This window comes from Panthera pardus, unplaced genomic scaffold (genome assembly GCF_024362965.1).
Source record: "Panthera pardus isolate Hobbes unplaced genomic scaffold, ASM2436296v1 HiC_scaffold_2, whole genome shotgun sequence".
NCBI classification, from domain to species: domain Eukaryota; kingdom Metazoa; phylum Chordata; class Mammalia; order Carnivora; family Felidae; genus Panthera; species Panthera pardus.
This window is the reverse complement of record NW_026526765.1, coordinates 50,748,494-50,773,717: the sequence shown is the minus strand read 5'-3', so window position 1 is coordinate 50,773,717 and position 25,224 is coordinate 50,748,494. Positions and strand designations below refer to the sequence as shown.

Here is a 25,224-nt window from a genome sequence, read left to right as displayed (position 1 = left end):
TTGTTCATCATCTAACTGGAATCCACTGGAGAGTGATGCTCTGAGATGTACCAAGAGCCTTTCCTGACTGATGGAGAATATTTCAAGTTTTTTGCTGTGGTAAACCTTCTCTGTCATCTCTCTTGTGAGATCCTCATTTAATTCAACATTGTTCACTAATCCTTTGATGTCAGGAGATTCCTTTGGAGAAGCTCCAGGAAGGTGAAGTGACTGTTGATTTTTATGCAAGTCTGTGTGCACATCTACTTTGGCCTGTTAATTACTCGATATGTTTTCTTTACTACCTAGTGTGGCATAGGTCATTTTGTTCAGTAGGTTCCCTAAATATTTGAGGACACTGAGGATACTGTATTATTTTTGAAGGTAGAAAAAAAAATAATGGCCACCGAGTCTAAGATATTGTGTGGGGGAAAAAAAAATAAAACCAAACAACAAAATCCAACAATTTATAGTAATCACCAAAGAGAGTTATTTAAGTGAAATTTACCATAACTCTTGAAGGACTGCAAACCAATTCTGAAACTTAGAGAATTATTTTCTAACTTCCTTTAAATTTGTATTTCAACTTTTTGTCCCTTGCTTATTTCATAATATCATTTAATTTAAGTTCCTTCACATTTATCATTTCATTTGCACCTACAGATTAACTCTTGTTTGTGGTGGTGAAGACAACTATTTTTTAAACCTTAATGCTACTTTCATATCTATTTTCTCATTTGCTCCATCCAACAAATCTCTGAAGTAAGTCAGCAATGCATGTGTTATTATCCCCATTTGACGGATGAGGGCACTAAGCCTGAGAGAGACCAAGTGCCTGCCCAGGAAACAAAGTGGTGGGCAGAGGCCTAAAAATTAAATCTCTGGGCTCAGAGAATTAATAGAAAAAACAGGAAGATGAAGATTTTTAAAATTACCTGCATTTGGGAAAACTCTAGAAAAGAATGCACAAAAAGAAATGAGTTGTGTGAAAGGACTGTGATCAGGGCAAGTGCTTATTGTTTAAGACATTTTTTAAAATGTTTTTACAATAGTGGTTTCAATATGAATAAAAATTGGGAAAAGGCAATAGAAAACTTTTTGAGTTTGAGTGGAAAATGGTCTTGTATTATATAGGGATGCAAACCAATTTCAGCTTAAGTATTTCTGGAGTTCAAGATCCAGCCCCTGGTTAATTTTATGCATACAAATCTAAATTAAAAAAAAATCAGTAACTAATATTATTGATTATGTACTGTGTCACAGGCACTGGACCAGGCACACGGATGACTTTATTGTTTTCTCCGTAGCAATCTGATGATTTAGATATGGTTATTTATTCTACAGAAGAGGACCCTGTGGCTCAGAGAGGTGAAGTAACGTGTTCACAACTACACAGCTAGGAAACCATAAAACTAGGACTGCATCCCAGCCAGCTTGACATCAGAGCTCATGTTCATAATCACTATATTATATTGCCTTGGAACTGTTCTATTTGTCATTGTTGGGAAAGTCTGAAGACATGAAGCTTACAATATTTTCTTGGAATATAGATTTGTCCCTTCCTCCTTACATTTACTTATATTACTCCTTCTCACATCTGTTTAGTTTTGTCCATGCTCAGAATGAAGAATAAGTGTCATCTCTAGTGCCACCTGCTATCGATTAGCAGTGTCTGTCTGGAGTACGGTATTGACAAGGATTCTAAGGCTATGAGAAAAATTGCTATGATTGATTTGCGATGTCTGCCATGGGCACGGGAGGGGGAAATGTTGGCCAAGAGCAAGCTATTTGCCTGCCAGCCTTTGAAGTTAGGTGGAAGGAAGCATTCGGATAGCAGGCCTGGGGCGACTTCTTAGGTTTCATAATCCAATCAAGGAAATGGAAGTGATTTTGACTCCAAACCACTTAAAAGTGATGAGGGAGAAATCCCGAGTCCCAGGTGAGAGTAGGACCCTGGTCTGTAACGTGACTTCCACTGTTCCTGCCACTCACTAGCTGCGGGATCTTCCTCTTTTTCCCTCTTGGTTTCATTTATTTATTCAACAAATAAAGAGGGTCTACCATATGCCAGACCTTATTCTACATACTGAGGAAAGAGCAGAGAATAAAATGGGCACAATCTCTGCCCTTCTGGGGTTTATGTTCTAGCGAGAAGAGAGGCAACGAACTGGTAAAGAAGCAAATAATTTCTTATAATATTTCAGTGATAAGTGTTATAAAAAAAGCGAAGCAAACAAAAAGACCCAGTGTAATGAGACTGGGGTGGAGTGAGGGGTGGAGACTCCAGGCAGGGGATGACAGGGAGGGCCCACTGTCTAGTGGTCAACTCTGCAGTGGCACCGCTCCATTTGTACCTTCAGGCTTTTGGCTGCAATACATTGTATGTAAACATGTACAGCTGAGATGCCTTGGTCCCCAAATCCTCTCACTTCTGCGGTGTGGCCTCTGAATCGCTTTCTACAGCCAAACTCCTCATGTCTCTCCGGGGAATTTTATTTTCTTTATGCTGTTTTCGATTTTTTGCATTTTCTAAATTTCTACAACGTTCTAATTATTTTTTTATTGTTGTTGTCTTTGCTTGTGCTTCCACCCTTCCCAGGGTATGTTTCCTACTTCCTTGCCTCATTCTTCAAGATCCGGGTTGAGTTACCCCCATCCACCCAAGCAGAGTTAAGTATCTCTTCCTGAGGTCACCATGATTCTCTGAACACTGCTTTTTAGGTGTTCCGGTGACAACCTCTGGAACTACCAGCCTTCTGACCCCAAAATCTCCTCCAGTCGAGTTCACTCTCAACTACCTCAGCAGTAGTGTTGTAGGGGCCATGTCTAAGGTTCCTTTGCAGCCCTGATGCCTAACCCAAAGCTTGGTACGTGGTACGAACTCAACAGCTATGATACCGAGGAGAGAATGGCTGCATCGATGGGTCTGTGGGTCTGACACACGCTCTCTGCCGGACCTTCCATAGGTCGCTAAAAATCTCTGGTATACAATTTTCTCATCAATAGGTAGAGATAAAAACACTCCGTTCAAAGGATGGTTATGAGGATTACATGAGGTGATTGAAGCAAAGCATTTTTTGCAACACCAAACAGAAAGTTAGCCCTCAGTAAATAATAATAATTAATAGTAAGTCCAAAATTGAGTAATGAATAGTTGTAAAGGCTGTAGTATAATTGATAGTGAAATATGCGTGAATGGATGGATGGGTGGATGTGTCTGCTTTTGTGCTTTAACTTGACTTGGAATGACTGCCCTGTTTTGAACCCTGGCTTCATATTCTCCTTGGCTATAGACTACCCAGGGCCCCTTCTGTCTCTAGCCTTTTCCTTAGGTGCCTTTTGGAGCACTTGAAGCCTACCTTCTTAATCACTCCTGCTCATAGCTTGGAGTCACATCCAGAAATTTATCAGATAGGAGACTGACATCTGCATCATACATAGTTGTGCTATTTTTACTCTTTCCATTCATTTTCTCTCATCCACACATCAATAACTAGTCATTTATGTGGCATTTAATGCTTCATAAACGATATGAGCCTTTATACAGCATTAACTGGGAGGGATACAGCGAAAAGAGTTTATTTGATATTTTAAATCTAATTTCTCCACGTTATCCTCGTGTTTCCCCCTGGCGGTTTGCATATTTAGATCCAGCACCTGGGGCTTTGCCAAGCAAATTGTTATTGATGTGTGGAGCTAAAAAGGCAGGAACAAGAGGTTTCTTACTGTGCTAACTGGTAACTCTGCATGCCTTAGAATAAATCATGCCTGGAGCTGCTGAGCCATCCTGGCTTTTTGTTTGCTGATCTGTGACAGAAGCTTGGACCTTTCCGTGTGCATATCTTATTCCCAGCCCACTGACTGCAGAGTCTTCCTGGCTTCTGCTCGTGGGCAGAGGGATGAGTAGCAGCAAATGGCCTCTGCCTCTGACATCTCTGACAGTCACCTTCCTTGGCTGGGAGGCTGAGCTGTAGCGAGGGCTGATGTGGGTTCTAGGGCTGGTCACCAGGGCCCTGAACACTAAGACACAGGCCAAGAAACACAAGCAGAAGCCAAGGCTGTCCTCACAGTCTTTGGTATCCTTCCTGTTCCAGAGCAGAAGGTTAGAGCAGGAATGAAGTCAAGCACTAGGAAGCTTATATAAGTTGGCGGAAAGATACACTCATGCATACATGCAAATTAAGATACCATTAAAATCATGCTTTTGAAAATATTTCACAAGGGAGAATGCACGTGATATAGTGTTAAGTGAAAAAAGAAAGAGAAGAAACATATATATGACCTTCTCTGTGCATATGAGTATATGCAAATGTTTAGAAAAAAAGACTGGAAGAAAACAAAGATAGTAATTCTCTTGAATTGGTTGTATCACATGCAAATTTTATGATAAGCTTCTCATCTCAAAAATTTTATGATTTAAGATAGCTTCTCCTTTTTTTTTTTCAATATATGAAATTTATTGTCAAATTGGTTTCCATACAACACCCAGTGCTTATCCCAAAATGTGCCCTCCTCAATACCCATCACCCACCCCCCATCAACCCTCAGTTTGTTCTCAGTTTTTAACAGTCTCTTATGCTTTGGCTCTCTCCCACTCTAACCTCTTTTTTTTTTTTTTCCTTCCCCTCCTCCATGGGTTTCTGTTAAGTTTCTCAGGATCCACATAAGAGTGAAAACATATGGTATCTGTCTTTCTCTGTATGGCTTATTTCACTTAGCATCACACTCTCCAGTTCCATCCACGTTGCTACAAAGGGCCATATTTCGTTCTTTCTCATTGCCATGTAGTACTCCATTGTGTATATAAACCACAATTTCTTTATCCATTCATCAGTTGATGGACATTTAGGCTCTTTCCATAATTTGGCTATTGTTGAGAGTGCTGAAGATAGCTTCTCCTTTAAAGATATCTTCATGATGTCTTTTTATATTCTTCAAATTTTTACAATGTTCTAATATTTTAAAAAAATTATTATTCCATAAGATAAGTAGTAAGACAAGAGATGAAATGAGAGATGATGGAAAGCAGAGGATTTTAGGTAAGTTGCAAGGGATAGGAATCCAACTCAAACTGGATTAAGTAAAGAAAGAAAGAAAGAAAGAAAGAAAGAAAGAAAGAAAAGAAGGAAATATATTAGGTTACTGCTGAGAATCCAGGAGCCCTGGGTTCAGACATGGCTGGATCCAGGGGCTCCACACTGTCCTGGGGCTGATGTATCCCTCCCTGTTCTCCTCTTTGGTCAATACTGCTAGAGGCAGCAAAGTAAAATGGTTGAGAGCATGGGCTCAGGAGCCAGGTTGCCCCGCTTAATAGCTTTTTAAACCTTGAGTGATTTAAGCCCTCAGTGTCAGTTTTCTCATCTGTAAAATAAGGATAATAATAGCAATAATAATTGCAATCATGATAAAAACAATCATAAGTATAAGGTCTATAATGATTAAATGAGTTAATACATGTAAAGTATTTAGCACAGATGGTGGCATATGGGTAGCGCTTGATAAATATTGTCACCACCTTCACTACCACCACCATTGCCACCACCATCATCACTTGTCTTGATTGACTACATTTTGCAGATAAGATCTCACCAATGGCATAATGGTTACCAGCAGCCACACACCTACATCCTCCCAGGTTAGCATCCTCAAAGGAAAGAGGATTTCTCTTTTTCTGTGTTCAAATACCAATCCCAGAGACTCTAATTGGCCTGGCCTGGTTCCATGCCCAGACATGAGCCAGTCTCTGTGGTCCAGGAAGTCGGAAGCACATGGACTGGCCAGTCTGGGTCACAGATAATTTCTATGGTGAGACTGGGACACCCTCACTGACAGTCTCACCAGGACCTCCAAAAAGGAAAGAAGAGTTCTCCTGGGGGTGGGGGGAAGACTGGGAATAGTCAATCAAGAAACTATTGCTACCAAAGAAGGCCTTTCTTAAATTGAGTCTTTAAACCTCTTGCCGTCACAGAAACAAGTGACTGAATCCTGAGAGCATAGTCTCAACTTGGTTCCAAAGGCCCATAATTTGCAGCAGAGAATTCTATCCCAAGATTCTATCCCAAGGTGGATTATGAAATGCAGGCTTGGGTTAAATGGACAGACATGTGAAATACTATCCACCCCCACCACTAGGGAGATGGGCACATGACATCTAGATACCTGGAATGGACACAGGCACTAGTTTTTCAGAAAGTGTTACAGGCTGGAGGGAGGGAGGCCAGTTAGCAAGCCCCTGCTACCATCCAGACAAGAGATTTCGGTGATCTGAGCCAAAGGAACTGAGGAGATATGAAAAGAGAGTTGGTAAACTCAACAGGACTTAGGAGTGGCAATGAGAAGAGAGAGGAGTCAAGATGGTGTCCATAGTTTCTTCTTTGGTCAAGTGGGTGGATGGACATCATGCAGTGAGATGGAAATACATGAGGAAGAACAGACTGGGGACAGTGGAAGATGGAGGAGAGATGAAACCACCAAGGTCATCCACCACCATGTGGTAGCTCATGTCCTTTTTCCAAGTGACCCTGGTGGCAGCTCCGCTCAAAGAATGTTAAATGGATCCTGGCAGTTTCTATGTTGAAGACTGAAAACAACTGTTTGGTAAGCAGAACACGCTTGCTCTGGCTTTAAGACCACTGAGCATTTTTAAAAGTGCATTTGCATGCTGGTGAGTCAGTAACAAAGACCCCGGGCCTCACAATGCATTTGCAATATTTCTCAACTCAGGAGAAAACCTGAACAGTGTTTTACTGATCAACATGATTGGCTCAAACAACCAATTTGTCATGGAGTAATCTGTGTAAATTACCGTAGCAAGAATATTTTCTACCATCTGCATGGTTTAGTGGAGAGTATTTTCCTCTATTATTTAATCCCTTGGGCTTCAGGGAATTGCTTTACAGTGATCCAATACAGCGGAAGTCAGGTTTATTTACAAGACTCATTAGAAACGATACCGCCTTGCTTTCTCCTGGCTCGGAGGATAAAATAGTAGGTGAAAGAAGCAAGTTTGGAGATGCTTGAAAAGATTGGAGGACAAGGGAGCCCACATCTAGTATTGGGATAATTCACATTCCCATGGCCTTTTAAGATTCATGTGCTAATTTTAAACACAGGTGTGAAAAAAGAAAGACCCAAAAATATATTCTAAGTTTGTAGGTCTTAACTCCATAGGTCTCAGGTCCTTTTGGGAATCTTATAAAGCTTATAAAACTTACCCCTAGAAGAATCCACATGCATATGCACATATGTCATATATAGCATAGCAAGGATTCATGGGTTCTGAAGTCCATGTTTGGACTCTAAGTTAAGGACACCACCTACTGTGAGTTTTCATGGCCTTTCATCTGCACTGTTCTCTATTTTAATTTTTGGGAATGAAGACAAGGAAAAATGTGTTTCTACTTGGTGTGTGCATAATGTACAATTCCTGATTGTCTAAAGATTGGTATGCAAGAGCCTAAACTACCACAACACAACTGAGAACCCAGAAGGAAGCAAGATATGAGGTGGCAGGAAAGCTCAAGCACTTTACTCAGAGGGAGCACGAAAGCTGAAGCACTTTACTCAGAGGCAGTCACTCCGGTGCCCTCTAGGAACCCACTGACCCTTGTTTTCCCCCAAATTCTAAGAAGCTCAGCAATCTGTTTTCCTAGGCTCCAACAAATTGGAGATGGAAGATGGGCTGCCACAGATAGGCACGATGATCAACCTCGAGAACTCAGTCACTGAAAGCCTGACAGCAAGGCAACAGGGAGGAAAGTTCCTCAATACATTTATCAAGGGCTTAATTTAAGCCTGGATTTGAGCTAAGCACTATGGATAAAGATGAATAGTTTCACAATTTGATTTAGGAAGTGGGGATTGGTGAGAAAGGAACAAATAATCACAATGCAACATGGTAAATGTTTCAGTAAAGATATGTGCAAAGTGCTAGTTTGATATGTGTGAATTGCTAGGAGGAAAATATCATGCTCTACCTCTAGAGCTGAAGGAGACTTTAGAGTGAAGGGAACATCTGAGCCGTATCTGAGTAAAAGCTAACCAGGCACTTATAGGAATGAATAAATTTCAGGCCAAGACATGGAGTTGTGTATTTATGGGAGTTAATGGACAGGTGAATAGATAAGTGTACATGGGTGAATGTGTGTGGACAGGTGTTGATAGACAGTGTAGAGGGGCAGAGGTGACTGAGCAGATGTGAAGGGGCAGGTGTGAATAAGCAGGTGTGATTGGGCTGGAGTAGATGGGTAAGAGTGGATGGGCAGGAGTGAATTGGTATCAGGAATGGAAGAAGCCTTGATCACAAAGAAGATCGGTGTCCCTCTATAGCAGTCATTGAATGTCATGACGAGGGGTATGGACTTTTCTCAACAGGCACTGAGGAACCAAATAGAGGGTTTTCTCACAAAGTAGGAGCTTGAAGGAATCAGATTTGTTTAAGAAAGATACCTCCAACAGCAATTTGGAGGATGGACTACAGCTTGTATTGACTGGACTGGCAAAGTGAGCAATTCAGAAACTGTTACTTGATCAGGAAACTAATAGTTTGATTGAAAGTTGCTGAGGACCTGAACCTAGGCAGTGTTGGCAAAGATTCATAGAGGGCATGTGTGTGCACACACCTGCACACCCAGATGGATGTGCATATGCACAAGAAGGAAATAGAAGGAAAAAGAAAGACATTGCATGTGTGTGTGTGAATGTTGTATATATGTGTGTGTTGGCTGAAGTATTTTTATTAACTAAGATTTTGAGGCCTCAGTGAGGTGTTGAGAAAGAGGAAGCAAGCAGGGACATGATAACTCATGATTCCATTGTATGCATACACACAATGTTTACATGTTTTTATTTATTTATTTATTTATTTAGAGATAAAGTGCAAGCGGGGGTGGGCAGAAGGGGAGAAAGAGAGAGAGAGAGAGAGAGAGAGAGAGAGAGAGAGAGAATATCCCAAGCAGGCTCTGGGCTGTCAGCACAGAACCCAACACGGGGTTCGATCTCACAACGGTGAGATCGTGACCTGAACTGAAATCAAGACTCAGACACTCAACCGAATGCATCACCTAGGTGCCCCATAAGTACAATATTTATATCTTACCCCTAGCTCACAAATTCAGATCATTGTCAGTTCAGAATATATGGTTGTTTGAGTGGGGGAATCTCAAGTTTGCCTTTGAAATACCAGAGAAAAGTATGGTTACCATATGCCAAATCATGGGCTTCCCATATCAGAATCTCCTAAAATCCTCATTAAAATAAAGATTCTTAGAACTTTACCCCAGACCTACGAAATCACTCTGGGTGGGAACCCAGGGAATCCATAGGTTTAACCAGCTGGTCAGATAACTCTGCTAGGAAGCTGTGATCAAGAACCACCACTTTAAACAACTCAACTATCAGTCAACTTGGAGAAGGATGTATAAATGCTCAGAAAAGGAAACCATTCAAACAATGCATATGCCACTTGTATTTTGTTTTTATGAAGAGAAATAAGGCTCTTCATTTGCTTCCCTTTGTGGGGGAGATCATCTGAGAGTAGCTGCATATGCTTAAGAATAATTCATGGCATTTCTTTAACCATATTCCTTAATTAAGTCTGTTCAGTAATTTACCCTCAGCCTAGTGCTTTGATAAATACCAATGAGTAACAGGCCAAACTGAAGTTAAGCAGCCTGCATAAAATCATCAGCCATGGGCCCCCTTTCCTTCTCTCTTTACCTCCCACCCTAGGTGAGCTCATCCAGTCCCGTTGCTTGAATACCATCTATATGCCTATGACTCACAAATTTTTATCTTCAGCCCGGGCCTCTCATCTGCACTTCAGGGTCATATATCCAATGGTGTCCCTGTCATCTCCACTTGGAGTCTCACAAGAATATCAATTTTAAGAAGGATAAAAAGTGCTGACCTCTTAAATCATTCCACCCAGGCTTCTCCTCTCCCAACCTCAGTAAATGGTATCATCCTTTCCCTAGTCCCTCTAGCCAAAATGCTGGGTGGGATCATTCTTGACCTTTCCCCTCTGTCTCCTCTGCCACTTAATTTATTTCTAAACTGTGTCAATTTTACCTCCCAAATGTATTCCAAATCTGCCCATGACTCTCCACCTCCACTTATGTGACCTTGATCCAAGCTGCCACGGTCTCTTGCTTTATCGAATCAAGACAGGGATGGTTTCCTCTTCAAGCCCCTCTGATCAGCGGGGCCAGAAGGTTCTTTAAAAAGTACATCACATCGGGGCGCCTGGGTGGCTCAGTCGGTTGAGCGTCCGACTTTGGCTCAAGTCATGATCTCGCTGTCCGTGAGTTCGAGCCCCGCGTCGGGCTCTGTGCTGACAGCTCAGAGCCTGGAGCCTGCTTCGGATTCTGTGTCTCCCTCTCTCTCTGACCCTCCCCCATTCATGCTCTGTCTCTCTCTGTCTCAAAAATAAATAAACATTAAAAAAAAAAATTAAAAAAAAAAAAAGTACATCACACCCTTGCTTAAAACCCTCTGAGGGCTTTCTGGGGGCACTTAGATCCACATTCAAATCCCTTTCCAGGGTCTGAATGGTAAGGTTCAGAGTGAAAGGGCCCTCTCTCCACTTGCAACTCATCCAGGCCCTGTGTTTCCATCACCACTATAGTCAAACAAACAGACCTTCCTCCAGGTCCTTGAACACTCTCAACTCCTCCCTACTGTGGGACCACCCCTGCTGATCTTCCTCCAGCATGGAACTCCTTACCCTGCTAACTTCTCCAGGTCTGAGCTAAATCTCATCTTCTCGAGAGGCCTGCCCTGGCCATCTAAACCAGAGTTGGCACACATTTTCCGTAAGATGCCAGATGATACATATTTTAGGTTGTGCAGGACATAAGGTCTCTGTCACAACTACTCAATTCTGCTTTTGAAGCAAAAGCATCGGCAGACAAAATGCAAATGAATAGGTGTGGCTGCGTTCCAATGAAACTCTATTCATGACAATAAGCATCAGTCAAATTTGGCCCCTCAGCTGGGGTTTGCTGATCCTTGGCCTCGTCCAAAGTAAGACTTCTCTGTTATTCCTTCTCAGAGTTTCTCCTAATTCCTAATTATGTACCTACTGTCTCTCTCTCCCAGTAGTCTGGTAGCTCCAGAAGGGCAGGGAACACGGACCCTTACATACTTGCCATAAAATATACAATGCCTGGGAGCATGCTTGCTACAAGAAGCCCTCCAGAAAATTGGCTGGATAAAGGAAAGAAGGGAGAGATGAGGAAAGAAAGGGAGTATTTCTCTCTGAAGCCCAGGCACTGTTTGTAAAAAGGCAGCAGCCATGACCAGCCCATACTTTTTAATTCCTTCTCTTTGTCAGCAGAGTTCCAGGGTGAATCACTTATTCATTAATTGCTTTGTTCATTCCTTCCTTCCTTCAGCGATGCAGTGTTTATGAAAGTCTGGGCAGGCAGGCTGAGGGCTCTTCCCAGATCTTTACCCCGGGGAGGCCTTCTTTAAGGTCTTTTCTGCCCGAGACTGGTGGAAGATTCTAGCTTTGTGAAGTGTCATTGAGAGGTGCCAGCAATTAGCAAAGAAGGCCAGCAGAGGTTCCTCTCAGGCTGTGGGGAGCCCTCTCCTTCCTGACTCATTACTGTGAAACTGCCCTCAACATAATTCTGCACGATTTCTCCACTGTGACAGATGAAAAGGGGATAATTGGGTACCCCCAAAGTTTAGCAGCACCATTCCTTTGAGAAGAGCTGCCACCCTGTGGATGTACACCCCACTCCTTCCTCTCCCCAGGCCCCTCTCACCTCTCTGCTTCTAGGCTGGCTGGAGCACCAGTGAGGAGGCTGAGTGCTGGGCAGTCATTAAAGACAGTCAACTAAAGAGCTCTTCACCAGGCAGGATTATGTCTAATAGACAGCAAGAGTATTCTTGCCGGCTCCGTTAAGTTTCATCAAAACTGTGCCTAATTAAAATCTTCAATTTAATTATGCTCTTCTGCATTACAAATTTTGATCAAATTGGTTTAATTTGGTGCAAGGAAAGAAATATGTGCCTTTCACACGCACAGTAAACCCATCCTGAGCGAGGCTCTGTGTCCAGAAGGCCCTCGGGATCCTCTTGTATAATCTGCATTGCCCCCATCTTCGTCCCAGGTTTGCTAAATCTCCAGAGGCTCAGAGAACCGGCAGTTGTCGGTCTGCCCACATCTGCAAGAACTGTCCTGAAGCCACACTGAAGCTGAAGGCTGCCTTCCCCCACTTCCAGCTTCCCTTTCCTCCTCTGCTTTTGAAACACCCCCATCTCAGGGAAGATCGCACCCAATCTGTTAGTGAAATATGCCGTGGGACGGAAGCTCCAGCAATCTGTTTCCAGTCTGGAGAGAAATCTCAGCCTGTTAGTGGCCCTGCAGAGAACCTTCTAGAGTCCTTGGTTCACATAGCCCCAAAGCAAACAGCGCCCTGAAGGCCTAGCCCCGGTCATTCTCCCTCCCCTTCCACTTATGGTCAATAACACTGCCAAGACCCAGGATCCCAACACTTCATTCTCCCTTCTGGCATCCCTCAGTCTGTCCAGTAAGGCCCCAAAACGTGATGTAACTCAGGCAATCCCTTCAGCTACGTACCCTTTCAGCAACCAGACCTTTCCTGATGGCCTCACCCTCATCAAAACTTCCCTGTCTGGGGTTCCACTCACTCCCATGCTTGCCCTGCTAATTGGCTAGCCAATCTCATGATATGATCCCTGCCAAAGAGGGTGAAAAACACAAAAGCAAAAACAAACACTTGGCTCCTTGCTGAATGCCTTGCTTTTCAAGCTGAAGTGTGAACTCCCTCTTATGCCTGGGATAATTTGTCCTATGTGAAGCCACAGGCTAAATGCCACCTGTCATCCATCACAGTCAGTTTTACTCAAAAGTAATTTAAAATATTATTTGTGTATTGTGGAGTGGAATGGAAAATTCACAGGATGTTTTAAGATAGAACAGGAAAATTCAAAGGTAAGCCCCCGGGGCTTTAGCCCCAGACCTCTTGGGTCTCAGTCAGTTTTCTCCAATTTGGGCAAAGAAGTCCAAGGAGGCCTGGTGATGTGTTACTCACCCTGGTAAATGTGTGCCCCTTCCTTGGATGTCTGGCACCAAAAGACTTCTGCTTAAAGTGTGGCCATGTCTTCTGGGAAGGATGCCTCTATCCACTTCTGCCCTGTCCTCTCTCCTCAACTCCATTCCCAGACTGCCAGCTGCTTGATTGGACATTTTCACTTGTGTGGCCTACTATGGCCTTGAAATTAACTTGTCTGCAACTTAAACTTACTGTGTCTCACCATCACCATCATACCTGCTCTCCCGTCATCCTCCAGCCTCTCCGAATGGTGCTCCGGTTGCCCCAGGCACCAGGGTTAAAAACACAGGAGACCTCCTCACCATCATCCATGAATTAAACAAACAAACAAATAAATAAGAGTTGCCTTCAGTGTTGTTATTTTAAAACTCTCACATGAGTCTTGTTTTTTACTGGGTAATTGACTAGATGCTAGCATTTTTTGTTTTTTGTTTTTTTGTTTTAAACAAATATGCCTTTGGTTCCTGATTCTGTTTGAGCATGCACTCTATAACGGTTTAAAACTAGATGTTTCAACCCAATTTAATAGTCTTTTATCCCTTCAGCAAGACCATTGCTAAGTGCTGTCAGCACATGGTTTGGACTTAGCAAATGTTAGGCATGTGTAGAATCAATAATAAATAAAAATATAGCAGAACACGGTAAAAGATGTCAGGGATGATGTACAATTAATGGCCAAGTAAAGACAGGGCTGCAAGCGGTCAGGAGAAAGCAATCTGTGTGTGCAGAGACAAACAGGCCGGGGAGACTTGGGGAAGTGCCCAGGAGACTTTGAGGACGGCTTCTAGACAGGCGAACCAGCTTCCCCAGGGCTCATGAGTTGTGTTTCTTTGGCTATATGCTGCAGGCTTGAGGGCAGAGTCCAATGGAAGAAGAGGAGTCGGGTGCTGGGGTGATGGTTGGTGTGTCATGAACCCAGGAGTCCTGAAATAAAAAGTACAAGAGGCACCACGGAGGAGGCACCCAAGTATTTATGGGGCGAGTTAACGGAAATTATAATAATATGATCATCGTTAAGACATTTATCGAGAGCTTGCTCTGTGCTGGGCAGCATGCTAGGTGCTGTACAGGCGGTCCCTATTTAATCCCTGCCATCTTCCTGAAAGGGACCTTTTATTTTTCCCACTCGATGAATGGGGAGCCGGAGTTCAGAAAGGTTGAGTAGCTCAAGCATGCGTGCATAGTGAGGGTGTGGCTGAGTGAGGGTCTAAAGCCAGGCTGAGTGTTTCAGCCTCCTATCATTCTTCCTCCTCCTTTGATGTCTGGATTACTATTAAATTTCTCTCTCTCTCCCTCTCTCTCTTTTTTTTTTCCCCTCTGAGAGTGTTCCAAACCCACACTCAGTAAACTCTGAAAATAGAAGCAGAGTTTCAGAGCTCTTGGAAGTCTCCTCTAGGCCTCACCCGGTGCCTTCTGTGTAGTAAATAATAAATCTGATTGGTTTATTGATAGAAACATTTGTCAATGGATCAATGTCGAGAAAATCAGGCCCTGTAGTAGAGAGGAGAAAACTTTCTGGAAAGGGCTGTTTAGCGCTTCATCTGGTGAAGCCAGTGTAGTGTCAATGGGCCGTATGTAACCATCTCTCCTGGTACAGACGGCTAGTGTGGTGCTGCTTCCGCAGCTTGGAACTCTCTTTTCTTGCCTTCTTTCTTCTCCTGTTTTGTTCCCTCCTGTCCTATAGGTCTCAGCATAGATGCCTCTTTCTCCAGGAAGCCTTCCCCATTTGCCCTTAAATTTGGGTTAGAGGTTCCTTCCCACAGAGGCCCACACTCCTGTCATCACAGCACTTTTCCAGTGTATTGTAATTGTTCACCCTTCAGCCTTCCCCAAGGAAATCATAAGCTTGTTGAGAACAAGGTTGTCCTCAGCACCCAGCAATATATATGTACATATATTTGTTTTGTGTGTGTGTGTGTTATATTTATCTTATATATACATGTTGAATACAATATACATTTGTTGAATATATCATTGTTGAACAGGTGCGATATGAGCTCTCCTACCTCACCCCACAACAATGTCAACACTCCCCAAGTTTTCAATGAACAGTGAGGAGCAGCGAACACAAATCCCCCTCCCTCTCCCTTTCACCTAAGCCAGGACTGGTATTTTCTCAAGATGTAGTAAAGGAGAAAGTGTAGTAAAAGAGAAGTTGGAAGGAGTGAGTAAGGTTACTTACCTCATTTATGGGTTAGCCCTAGCTAGCCAGGCTTTGTGACTTTGGGAAGTTCTGTATTGTCTCAAAATTTATGTGAGGAAGTAATGAGCCACTCTTCCTCCCTCCTGGGATTACTGTAAACATTCATTAAGCTGGAAAACAGTTAGGGCAGTACCTGGCACATAGTATCTGCTCAGTAAGTGTTGGATGCTGTTATTATTATTTTATTAGCATCATCTGGTATTGGACTGTGATATTTTCCTCTGTTCACATAGAGTAGTTTTGCCAGAACACTTTAATAACGTTGGTATATTATTATGCACTTAATATATACAATATTGCAAGTAATATATACAATTAATTTAATGTAAGCAGATGTGGAGGTCTTGGAAGCAAAGTCAGACTGATGGGCAAACCTCAGCCTGGTCTGACCGACCAGGAGTGTGGCATGAAGCAGCCAGGCTTTGCTAAGACCAAAGGATCCCTCGAAAGCCTCAGATCTCTGGCTCAGCAACAGTCTCACTGCTTAGCATCTTTCTAATTCAGTCCACACGGTCGAAAATTAAAGCAAGTTGACAAAACCCATAAAACGTAAATACTGATGAAATGTTCTCAAATTTTACTCAGCCATAAAGCTGTTTATGATAGAGGATAGTGAGTTTGACTCTAGTTTGTTAAGCTGTGAGCTGCAGCATGAACAATGCAGGCTGTACATTCAAGATGAAAGTTTGGCGTTGTGATCAAATAAACTGACAACAAAGCAAATCTGACATATTTAATGATAAGTCTTCTTATTGTGCTGCATAGTAACTAGACAAAATGAGAAGTTCACATAATGGCTGTAATTCTTTGTTTATATTATCTTCATATTGTCACAGCAAACTTTTATGGATTTTCTCTATTTTGTTAGTTTTCTGCATTTAGAAAAAAGCCACTGTGTTGACTAATTTCTCTGGTACAACTTAAGAAATGGACTCCTCATTGCACAAAGGCATAGTTAGACACAAGCATGCATAGAAGTTGGAAGACAGAGACCCGGGACTGGAGTTCCTGTGGGCTGAGCTCCTGTACCTAGTGGTGTTCCTTCTCTGTCCCAGGGCTTTAGCTCCTGGGACTACCTGTTTCCCCGCCTGTGACATCCGAGCCTCCCCTGCACTGCTCTTTCTCCCCTGAGGTAAGAGGTTCTAGGTGAGAAGATCCATCCACTCCCTTTCCACGGAAGGATCTTTAACTTCATTTGGTGATACTGGCTGCTGTAACAAGTAGATCCACAGCTGTATAAGGGCTCAAACATAATAGAAACTTATTTCTACCCATCTAACAACCCAAGGCATGTGTCCCTGGTTGGCGTGACACTTTCCTCTGTCCAGTGATTTGAAGACCCAGGGCTCCTTCTATCTTGTGTCTCCACTGTTCCCTAGAGCCTTATCTTCATTGTCCACATTCAACTGGTAAAAGGAGAGAATGCAGATGAGATCTCTCTACTTCTTAAAAACCTTGACCTTGAAGGTTGTACCCATCAGAAGTTGGCCACACAGGCACACACCCAACTTCAAAGGGCGCCCGGAATGAGGACAAGCTCTGTGCTCAGATAGAAGAAACAGGTTTTGATGTACAGCTTGAAACTTCTGCCCTTTCTGAAATCAGAGTGGAAATGAGGAAGTAGAGGCAGCAAACCAGACCTAGAACAGGGGGTGGGGGAGGAGCAAAACTGGATGAGGGAAAACAAAACAAAATAAAACAAGGAGCTATAAATTTCATTACTCAGACAATTGGGAAAATATGAATTTAATCTGCATGATGGTATTCTATTAATGTTAAATTTCCAAAGTGTGATAATTATGTTGTGGTTATAGAGGAGAATGACCTTATTCTTAGATGACAGTTGCTGAAATACTCAGCAGCGAAGTGTCACGATGGCTTCAACTTACTCTCAAATCCTCCCCCAAGTGCACATATACTCACACATGCACATATAGACAGAGAGAGAAAGCAAATGTGCGAAATGTTAACAGTCAGTGAATCTGAGTGAAGTCTGCACAAGGAACAAAGGTATGACATAGGATGATGTGTGCTAAAAACAGGAAGGAGGCCTGGGTTGCAACAGCATAAAGTTCCCAACAGTGAGGCCAAGAGATGAGCCCAGAGAATGGTCAAGATCATGATAGGGCTTGTATGGCATGAGGCTTAACTTTATCCTGCAGCCAATGGGGAATCATTTAAGGCCAAGCCCAGATAAGATCTGGTGTATCTTTCAGGTAGAATGTATTCAGGAGACATTTAAGGGGAACAATTCTAGAAAGGGACACAATTTTATTCACTCAATGACTATTTGCACTTTCACGTACCACTTACAGGACATGCAGTGCTGGGGTAGCCACTGGGATAAGTGGAAGAGTAAATTCAGACTTTGTTCCTGCCCACACGGATATTAGGGTCTAGTAGGAGATATATATCAAGCAATAATTACAAAACCAGGCACAAAAGTATAAGACAAGTGCAAGAGTTAGGAAGGAGACATTCATGGTGCCCCGAAATCCCATGGTGGCTGCATTTGGTTCAGTCAGGGAAAGTAGCATCCCAGAGAAAGTGGTGTTTGGGTTCAGAGTCACAGGATGAATAAGTGTTATTTAGGGATGGCCATATCAGACAAAGGCAAAGGTTGGATTAAGCCTCTTTGGTTGGAAGAAGCATGGCATGCAGCATGGCTCAGAGGCTGCGAGTGAAGAGAGGTATCCATGATGAGATCAGAGAGACCATAGGAACAAGCCCTTGTACAACCTTGTAAGTAATGTTGATAAACTCTGGCCTTGATGCCATGAGCAGTGGGATGCCACGGAGAGCTTGTAAGTATGTGGGCACTGGGGGAGCAAGGAGTGACATAATCCCTCCAGCTGCACAGAGGAGAATGGGCTACACTCTAGGCTTCAGGAGACCAACTGGGACACTCATCATCCCAAGGGAGTGATAAGAGATGAATAAAGGGGATGGAGTCAAGAAACTCTTAGATTGCTGGGAATGCAAGCTTGTGCAGCCACTCTGGAAAGCAGTATGGAGGTTCCTCAAAAAACTAAAAATAGAACTACCCTATGACCCAGCAATTGCACTACTAGGTATTTATCCAAGGGATACAGGGGTGCTGTTTTGAAGGCACACATGCACCCCACTATGCTCATAGCAGCACTATCAACAATAGCCAAAGTATGGAAAGAGCCCAAATGTCCGTCGATGGATGAATGGACAAAAAAGATGTGGTATTTATATACAATGGAGTATTACTTGGCAATCAAAAAGAATGAGATCTTGCCATTTGCAACTATGTGGATGGAACTGGAGGGTATGATGCTAAGTGAAATTAGTCAGAGAAAGACAAATATCATATGACTTCACTCATATGAGGACTTTAGGAGACAAAACAGATGAACATAAGGGAAGGGAAACAAAAATAATATAAAAATAGGGAGGGGAGCAAAGCATAAGAGACTTATAAATATGGAGAACAACAGAGGGTTGCTAGAGGGCGTGTGGGAAGGGGTGGACTAAATGGGTAAGGGGCACTAAGGAATCTACTCCTGAAATCATTGTTGCACTATATGCTAATTTGGATGTAAATTAAAAAAATAAAATTTAAAAAATTTGAATAAATTGAAAGAGGTTAATAATTCATCATACTTTGCATTTTTGTCACAAAATAATAAACCCATTTCTGTATAATTTATTAAACAAAAAATGGTTTTTCTCATTAAAAAGAGAAGAAACTCTTAGATTGCAAAGTGGGCAGAATCTGGTGTTTGCTGTTCGAGTTGAGGCACCCAGGTAGAAGTTGACAAGAATAGGCCAGGCAATCGTGTCATCAAAGGAAGCAGCTTGTGAGAGCCACAGTGAATTCAGATTAGGAACGGTTGAGTTGGGGGTGCCAGGCGGGGCTGTGTCATAAGGGATTCAATAAATGAGTCAAAAATTTAGGAAGGAGGATACACTTGAAGTTGTGACTTGTAGCACTCGACATTTAGATTTCAGTTGCTGCAGTGTCAGTGCTTATAGGACACCATCGTTTAGGGGCAGGCAAAATGGAGCCAGTTTCAGAGACAGGGAAGCAAGATCAAAAACAAGCAAAAACAGCCAGGAGGTTGTGGTGTAATGAGAAGCCCAAGGGGCGGGAAGATTCAGAAATTGTCAAATGCCCAAAGGCTCACCTGAAGATAGGAGCTCAGTAATGTCCATGGACTGTGGTAGTTAAGAATATCATTGGGGACCTTGGTGACAACAGTTCCAGCAGAGCAATGGGACTAAAGTCAGAAACCAGTAATGAGAATATAGGAAGAGGAGACAGTGGGTACAAATCACTCTTGGGGAGACATTAGATGCCAGGGGGGCAGAAAGAGATTCAAAAGTGACCATGGAGGGTCTTAATTAGAGGCACTTCGTTCCATTATTCATCCTTCATACTTATCTTGAGTGTATTTTCTGTGTCAGTCACTAGACAGACACAAAGAAACCAAGGCAGTACCCCGCCTTCAAGAAGCATATATTGTGCAGTGATTTCTTTACTCTTTTTTTTTTTTTAGTATAGTTGACACACAATGTAACCTTAATTTCAAGTGTACTACATAGTGATTCACTGTGATCTCTGTACCTTCGGCTATGCTCACAGGTGTAGCTACCATCTGCCACCACGCAACGCTATTACAATACCATTAGTTATATTTCCTATGCTGTATCTTTTATTCCCAGGACTTATTCATTCCATAACTGGAAACCCGTACCTCCCACTCCCCTTCACCCATTTTTGCCCTTCAGTTTGTTCTCTGTATTTATAGGTCTGACTCTGCTTTTTATCTGTTTGTTTATTCATTTGTTTTGTTTTTCAGATTCCACATGTGAATGAAATCATATGGTATTTGTCTTTCTCAGTCTGACTTATTTCACCTCGCATGATAGGTCCATCCCTGTTGTCACAAGTGGCAAGATTTTATCTTTTTTTGGCTTAGTAATATTCCATTTTATACATACCTCCTCTTCTTTATCCATTCATCTATCAATGGACCCTTAGGTTGCTTCCATATCTTGGCTATTGTAATAATGCTGCAATAAATATAAGGGTGTATGTATCTTCTCAAATTGGTGTATTCATTTTCTTTCACTAAATATCCCAGTAGTGGAAGCATTGGATCATATTAAAGATAGAACTATTTTTAATTTTTTGAGGAACCTCCATACTGTTTTCAATAGTGGCTGCACCGATTCACATTCCCACCAACTGTGCATGAGAGTTCCTTTTTTTTCCACATCCTTGCCAACATCTGTTATCTCTTGTCTGTTTTATTTTAGCCATTCTGACAGGTGTAAGGTGATATCTCAGTGTGGTTTTCATTTGCATTTTCCTGATGATTACTGATGTTAAGCATCTTTTCATGTGTCAGGTGACTATTTGTATGTCTTCTTTGGGAAAATGTCTATTCAGGTCCACTGTACATTTTAAAATCAGATTGTTTTCTAAGCCTTCAGTTGTATAAGTTCTTTGTATGTTTTGAATATTAACCCCTTATCAGACATAGCATTTGCAAATATCTTCTCCCATTCAGTATGTTGCCTTTTTGTTGTGTTGATGGTTTCCTTTGCTCTGCAAAAGCTTTTTTTTTTTTTAATGTAGTCTTAACTTTGTCATAGATTAATTGGCCACATAAGTGTGGCTCTATTTATGGGCTCTCTATTCTGTTCCATTGATCTATCTGTCTATTTTTGTGCCAGAACCATACTGTTTTGATTACAATAGCTTTGTAGTATATCTTGAAATCTGGAATTGTAATACTTCCAGCTTTCTTCTTCTTGTTCTTCTTCTTTTTTTTTTAATTTTAGATAGAGAGAAAGTATGTGTGAGCAGGGGAGAGGGGCAGAGAGGGAGAGAGAGAGAAAGAGAGAGAGAGAGAGAGAGAGAGAGAGAATCCCAAGTCAGGCTCCACGCTCAGCACGGACCCAGATGTGGGGCTCAATCCCACAACTCTGGGATCATGACCTGATCCAAAATTAACAGTCAGACTCTCAACTGACTGAGCCACCCAGGCACCCGGAATATTCTTTGCAAAAAAAAAAAAAAAAAAAAAAAAGCATTCTGTTGCTAAGGGGAAAAGTTTATAAAGTAGTGATCTAGAGGATACAGCATCTAGACCAGATGTGGGCAAGCTCTTTTTGTAAAGGACAAGACAGCAAATATTTCTGATGTAGTGGAGCATGTGATCTGCTGTAATCACTTTGTGTAGCATGCATACAGTTGCAGACAGTAGGAATGGGTATGGCTCTATTGCAATAAAACTATAAAAATAGGGGGTGGATGGTAGTTTGTTGATTCCTCCTCTACATGTTGATGGGATGCAGCAGGACTTTTTCAGCCTATTATTCCTGGGAGAATATCTGTAAAAGCTAGGATATCATAAAAGAGTAGTTATGTTCTGGTGCTCTCAGTTTTGCTTACTACCAAGCATTCCCTCACCCGTAGCTGCCTGACTCTGATGCTTTACCAACTGGAGGGTCCATCACCTCTCATCCCCTCTTGGAGGTTGTTAAAATTAGTCTTTTCCTCAAGTTCACCTTACATATTTATCCTTTCTTAATCTACTGTCCATTTTATGTTCTTTTCAATTTAAAAGAAAGAAGTTAAAAAAAAACCATCCCTCAAACCAAGCAAAAACAGTCCTTAGAAATGTTGCCTGAAGACTCACTGCCGTCATCAAAACACAGTATTCGTGGAAGGACTTTTCATTAATGGTACTTTGGGGCAACATCAGCCTTGAGAATTTTGACATGATGAGCCCCGTGTCACAACTAGAAATCAGTAAACAGAAAACCAGGGCTCCACGAGCCAGGCTCTGCCCAGGAGGGAGGCTGCCAACCCCTTGGGGGAGGAATTGAAGGCTTTGGGAAATCTGAGGCCGCCGTCTCAGCTCAGAGCCCCGCTGGCTACTCTCTGGAGCTGGGTGATAAAATGACAAAACTCCAAGGGAAAGAGGCCTTCCATATGCAAAGCGGAAACACCTTGTTGCATTGTTTTAAAATAGAGAAAGGGAGTGGGCCAGGGAGAGGATAAGAGCCCAGGAATCAGCGTTTTGGAATCAGGCTGACTGACAGGCATGGAGAGCTGGCTTGGCTTCCTCAGCTATGCAGGCTGAGGGGTGGAGATCCTTGTCCCCAATATTGTCCTGGCCCATTAGCACCTGACCTGGTGCTAATGACTCATATTCCTCTGCTAGAATTGCTCTAGGAATGCCTTGACAGATGCTTTGAAAAAATGATAAAATAAAAAAAAAAAAATCTGTTTAAAAACAAAAGCTGAGTCTTGGGGGTGCCAGAACCTGTACCACACACCTTCAAGGGAACTGGGTTTGGAAACTGCTTGAGAACCAACAGGAAGGGAACAAGTTTTGATAGAGGGAGATGATTTCAGGGCAAAATGGCAAAGGCTGCAGTCATGTATAGCTGGACCCACCAGGGGGCAGGTAATAAGAGTAGACGGGATAGAGGAGAAGGGCAGGAGATGAAGGAAAAGACTGGGGCACCAAGATGCTTTTTTTTTCCTGGGCCACAGGAAGCAGGAAAGAGGACCTGTGTGTGCAACTCTTAGGCCCCCAGCATCCATTATTCCCTTGCCCAGTGACTCTCCCACTTTTTATAGAAGAATGGTCTCTGGCAATGTTAAAATTCCCACCCACACTCACAGAGCCTCTGATGCAGGATGGAGCCCCAGAATCTTCCCTTTATAGCATGCAGCTGGCTGTTCTAAAAACCACTTCCTTCCGGGTCATGATAACTGCATTTGGAATCAGCTCTTACAATAAACCAGGCTTCCCTTGGTTCATTGAGCAGAGGTGCTTGGGTCTGGGGATGCTGAGTGTGAGTAGGCCATCATTAGACTCAAGAGGGAAAGTACTGCCTCTCTATGAAAATATTGTGACTTCTAACATGTAATTTTTTTACCCAGTTATTTCTAATTTGATCCTCATGACCCAATGAGGTAAGCAAGGCATGAATTATAGGCCCCATTCTATAGATGAGGCACTGAGCCTCCCAGTGACATTTGCCCAAAGTCCCATGGCTAATAAATGACAGGGCAAAGACTGGAAACCAGACCTTCTGATCCCTTATCTGTTATCTTTTCTCTCCATGCCAGTGTTTCTCACACCCCCACCCAGAACCCTCATGATTGGTAGATTGGGGCCACAGAGTTAGCAGTTAGCTGATGTGGGTCACAGTTGGCCCCATGGCTTTTAAACTTATTAATATCACATTTTAGTGTAGCAGTAGCAGGTTGGAGTCACCTAGGCTTCTTATCCCAAATATAGAATCCCTGGCCCCAGTCTAAACTCTTCCAATCAGAGGGGCCGCCTGGGTGGCTCAGTCGCTTGAGCGTCTGGCTTCAGCTCAGGTCATGATCTCATAGTCTGTGAGTTTGAGCCCCATGTTGGGCTCTGTGCTTACAGCTCAGAGCCTGGAGCCTGCTTCAGATTCTATGTCTCCCTCTCTCTCTGACCCTCCCCCCTTCATGCTCTGTCTCTCTCTCTCTCTCTCTCTCTGTCAACAATAAACAAACATTAAAAAAAAAAAATTAAACTTTCCCAATTAGAACCTCTGAGTGAGGTTCTGACCTGGGAATCTGCAATTTTATAAAAGCTCCCCAGGTGATTTGATGCTGAAATGTTTGTGAACCAGTGCCATAAATGAAGCAAAAGAAGTTCAAACTTCAACTCTCACCTGTTCTTAGAGTCATTGAGCAGGAAGTGGATTCTGGGCATTTAGATTCTGCCCCAACTTATTTACTTATTTATTTATTTATTTTTTTAACGTTTTATTTATTTTTGAGACAGAGAGAGATAGAGCATGAACGGGGAAGGGTCAGAAAGAGAGGGAGACACAGAATCTGAAACAGGCTCCAGGCTCTGAGCTGTCAGCACAGAGCCTGACGCAGGGTTTGAACTCACGGAGTGTGAGATCATGACCTGAGCCAAAGTTGGACGCTCAAGCGACCGAGCCACCCAGGCGCCCCAGATTCTGCCCCAACTTCTGTTCCCATCCGCAGTTCTGCATTTTCCCACAGTATTGTTCATTTAGCAGCATCTCTTAAGGGAAGAGAGAGGCAGTACAATCTGAGTTCGTTTTTCAACTGGGAAGAGCCTCTGATGGTTTTTGTATAAGATCCAAATTCTTTCTCTCCCCCACCCCACCCCAGATCACGGGCAGTCAGTCAGAAATCCTAGAGGGTAAGGGTATGGTTTTGAAGGCTGATTAAAACAAACAAACAAACAAACAAACAAATCTTGACTTTCACAAACTGCAATAGCGCTTCAAGCACCCACCTGGCGTGATTGCTCATTCTGTGAGGGTTCTGCATGGAGAAGATCAACCCGCTCTCAAAATAGAATCTAGAGATACAAAGGAATCTGCAATAGCCTCACGTATTTGTACACAATGCAGTGTAGCTTCTGGTATTTTTATTACCAATCAGAAGAGGCTTGTCACCAACAGCCATCTGCTTGAGTCACTGCTGGGCTGCAGTGGCCGTGGCTTTAGAGAAAGGAATGCTGAAATCAAAGTCCTGGCTCAGGGAACAGGCACAGACCAGGGAGCCGACAATGCCCCACGAGTGACATCCTTCAATGTCCTGAAGGACCCAACCATATCCTACGTCAGGAAAACTCGCCTACTCGCTTGGAGCCTTAAAGAGAACAAGCGGCTATGACATCAGGTAGAAGCTATTTGTTCTCATGGAAATGTTCAATATTTCAAAGTGGTCTCCGTAGTCCCATTAAAATTACAGACTTTTTTCTCCTCCTGCTGCTTTTCCACACTCTAATACAGGCTGCTGAAGGAAAAAAAATGTGAGGGAGCTAGCATGGGATTTTTCTCCAGAGAGTCAAAGAAATTCTGACTCTGATTATCCAAGGAATCATCTTATTTTTTTTTCCTATTCTTTTTTTTTTTCCCAAAATCAGTGTACAAAATCCTTTCGTG

The 25,224-nt window shown here is 42.7% G+C and overlaps 1 long non-coding RNA gene across 1 annotated transcript; it reads right to left on the bottom strand.

Annotated features, from left to right (window-relative positions):
• Window positions 1-13,569: 13,569 nt before the first annotated feature.
• Window positions 13,570-24,851, bottom strand: LOC109257586 (uncharacterized). The gene is made up of 2 exons (XR_002076043.2): window positions 24,570-24,851; window positions 13,570-13,985 (listed from the first exon to the last, which is right to left on the bottom strand). It is a non-coding gene; the product is annotated as an uncharacterized LOC109257586 (long non-coding RNA).
• Between the last annotated feature and the right edge of the window lie 373 nt (window positions 24,852-25,224).